Consider the following 3,973-nt stretch of genomic DNA (forward strand, 5'->3'; position numbering starts at 1 on the left):
ATAATTTTACTAAGCAAAAGAAAAAAGATATCATAATGTTTCGGTTTATTTTCTCACTTGCATAAGTTTCCTGAGCTTTCTGAGCCACCAAACAGAGGAGAACCGTTGGAACAAATTAAAAAAAAAAATTAAAAAAGTCAAAGAGTGAGCTCACCGTCTCAACAAACTGGTTCTTCTATGACACCGGCGAATGGGAGGACAATTTTGCTTGAAGTGAAAATGGCGCCACTGGTGTGTTTCTAAAGGGAAAGGGAAAGCTTTGTTTTTATGCCCTAGTTCTGTTTCGAAAGGAAAAGGGAATGGAGGAAAAAAAAAAAAACCAAAAACAACAAAATAAAACAGAGCTGCATTTCGGTAGAGAAAATAGACCCAAAAAAAAAGTACAAAGGGTATTTTGGTCCTGATGTACTAAAAGATGGTTATTTTAAAAAAAAAAAAATTTGCTATTTTTCTAAAATGAAGTTGTAAAGTGGCTATTTTTCGAAAAAACCCCGGAAGAATTCTCTACTATCCTAAACCCACAAACGTGGGCTCTTACACTCTCAAAAACACAAACTCCAAATGTCCATTTTCTGTCTTTTTGACCCCTTTCCACTGACAACTCTTCTTCAGTCTCAGCTTTTATCGTTAGCTTTTATCCTTAGTTCCTCCCATCCATCTATATGTGTGTGTGTGCGCGTGAAAGTGTATGTACCACTACTGTTAATCAGTTTCTGAAAATCCTGATAGATTATTATAGGCAAAAGAGAGAGAGGAAAAAGAAAAAAAAGGCAGAAGAAAAATTGTAAGTAAGAAAATGGCGCAAGTGAGAAGAATCAAGCTCGGTTCCAAGGTCTAGAGGTATCGGTTCAAGGATCTGGCTGCATGGGCAGGTCGGCTCCCTCCAAAGCCTGAATCCGATATGATATCTCTCACCCACCACGCCATCAACTCCAGAGTCACTTTCCTCGATACCTCCGACATCTATGGTCTTTTCACCAACGAAATCCTTCTTGGAAAGGTCAATGGGGTTTCAGATTTTATATATATATATATATACATACACACATCCACTTCAGTATCAGATTATTATTATTATTATTTAAATTTTGGGTTAGTTTTGGATTTTGATTTGGTATATTGAAATTGGCAGGCACTGAAAGATGGAGTGAGGGAAAAAGTAGAGCTTGCTACTAAATTTGGTATCAGGTTTTCTGACGGAAAGAATGAGATTCGCGGCGATCCTCAGTATGTGAGAGCAGCTTGTGAAGGCAGTTTGAAGAGGCTTGGTGTTGATAGCATCGATCTCTATTACCAGCATCGGATCGACACCCGGGTCCCAATCGAAGTCACGGTTTGCTCATTTTCTCCTCTTTCCTTTTGATCAAATTTCATGATTTCCCTTTTCTGTTTCTTTTGATCATCAACTTCTTAAATGGGGTTTTTATCAAATTTCAAACTATATATGTATATATAAATGTTTAACCTCGTTATGATCGATGAATTTGCATTTGGTATTTGCATTGTTATGGAGAGTGTATATGTAATTAGATTATCAGATAGGGATTGAAAAGCTTGAATTTCTATTCCATTTTGTACTTAATTTGAATTTCTAACCTATAGGTGCTATAACTATATAAATGTTGTATTTTGGTAATATATTTATAAACATGGTTTTCATATTTAGGATACATGTTGTTGTATTTTCCATGAATAATTTGCATAGAAACATTCAAAATATAAGAATTTCTTTTTCAAATGCAACAATGTATGGTAAAAAGCTGCAGCTATAGCTCTGTTGCAATTGTCATCCTCTGGTAACAATCTTGTCAAGAATAGCTTACCACTCAAATAAAAGTGTGTTTTGGAATAATGTACTGGAACCAAATTCTATGGGCCTGATCTAATTTGTGCACTTGTTTTTTTCAGGGCAAATTCATAGCTTACTGCTTGGTTGGAATTACACAGTATGTTTGTAGAATTATTTTTTGCTCAGTCTCATTATTTCGATTTATCTAGTTTCAATTACCATAGTTTACTGCTTTGCCTTGCTATTCATTTGATATTCCTACTCCTCCTACATCCTAATCTTCAATCATGAGCCTGTTTATCCTAGTTCAACCAAATGAGAGAATAATCTGAAGAACAAACCAATCAAAGCTTTCCAATTAGTAGTATCTTGGTGGAGTTTCCTCTCTCTCTCTCTCTCTCTCTCTCTCTCTCTCTCTCACATCATCATCTCCTTGTTTACACACACAGAAGAAATGTATTGTTGGGTAATTAATAAATTACCATAGTATACATTTTCAGTTTTTCCTTTATATGACCTACTCGTATTTTAGCTCTGCTTCTGAAAAAAATGTTAATCTAAGCCTAGGACTGTGTGGTTAATGAAGATTGATGTCCAGACAATACATATTTAGTTTAGTAGTAATAAGCGAGTTACTTTTCTAAGACACTCAACCACAGAAACAGAGAGACAGAGAAAGGGAAGAAATCGTCTCATATATGTATTAATAAATCTTAATAATTCCATAAGACAATGTTAGGTCATGTTTTGTTTTCATAACCTTTGGAAACTTAGAAAAAGGATACTTTTCTTTCATTAGTTTGTCGAGTATTTACTTTGGTCCAGTTCTTAAAAACTTTGTTTTTAAGTTTACTAGAAAAGATGATCAACTCCTTGAGCCCTTGCATTGTTTTTGTCCAACTTTTAAGAAGCAACTTTCAATCCAAGTGTATATTTAAAGCAGTTATGCAGGATCACTAGTTTGCTGTTATATGACTTTTTTGATTAGCTGTTAATGTTTTGGAATTTGAGTGTGCCTCAAAATTTCAGATATTTTGAGAAATAAAGCACGTTGTTGGGAATTTTCCTAATATTATTCACATTCTGTTTAACAAGGTGGGGGTGCTAAAGAAACTAGTTGAAGAGGGTAAAATAAAATACATTTCTCTATCTGAGGCCTCTGCTGCAACAATAAGAAGAGCTCATGCTGTTCATCCAATAACAGTCGTGCAGTTGGAGTGGTCCTTGTGGTCGAGAGATGTGGAGGAAGACATAATTCCTAGCTACAGGTGAGGCTTAGTAGAAAAGTAAGTAATTTTATTCATAAAGTAGCTACTCATGTCCTAATGCTTTATTTCTATACTTTGTTAGGGAACTTGGCATTGGCATTGTAGCATACAGTCCTTTAGGTAGAGGGTTCCTGTCATCTGGACCCAAACGATCTCATCCGTGCTTTGTATGTTGAGTGAGTATGCCTTTCAAGAGTGAGGAACTCCTCTAAATATGTAAGAGAGAACATCATATAGTCTTTGGCTTGCTCCTTTTTCTTTTCTTCTTTCCAAATAATCCTCAATCCTTTTTTATAAGCAAGCAAGGGTCTGCTTGAGGATTCAATTGTAAAATAGCTTATTGCCTTGAAGAACTATACTTTAAAGCTGGGATTCTTAAGCCAATCTAGAAGCTCTTCAGCTGAGTAATCTTTAAGAGGTTTTGAAGGTTTGTACAAACCTATGCAGGCTTTTCTTTTACCTTTGTCCTGATCATTTTCCATCATCTTGCTTGCCTTTTTGACAATGACTTGCGACTTATTTCTTTTTTCTCCAACAATGATGGGTGAATTCATCTGCATTAGACAAATAATCCATGTAACAGTCATAACCTGGTTCACACATTGATGTAGGACAGATAGGGAAAGAAAGAAAATAGAAAAGAAATAGATAGGGTTCTAGTATCACACTAGTTTGATTTTAGGAATCACTCCCAAAACCCTAGGCATCACACCTAAGTTTGTTTTGCATCACACAAAACCAGAGAAAATAATCTCATAAAATTCTTGTAATATTGATTAACCCCTCCAAGAATTACAAAGAACCCTATTTATATTAAAAATCATCTAATAACATTAGGAAACTAAAATAATAGAAAACCTAGTTAAATAAGGAAACTAATAACATTAAGAAACTGAAAATAATAGGAAACCTAATT

At 34.8% G+C, this 3,973-nt stretch overlaps 1 pseudogene; it reads left to right on the forward strand.

Moving 5' to 3' along the window:
• Nucleotides 1–657: 657 nt before the first annotated feature.
• LOC132799267 (IN2-2 protein-like) lies at nucleotides 658–3,653 on the forward strand (annotated as a pseudogene).
• Nucleotides 3,654–3,973: the final 320 nt, after the last annotated feature.

Source organism: Ziziphus jujuba, chromosome 3 (genome assembly GCF_031755915.1).
Source record: "Ziziphus jujuba cultivar Dongzao chromosome 3, ASM3175591v1".
Taxonomy (NCBI): Eukaryota; Viridiplantae; Streptophyta; class Magnoliopsida; order Rosales; family Rhamnaceae; genus Ziziphus; species Ziziphus jujuba.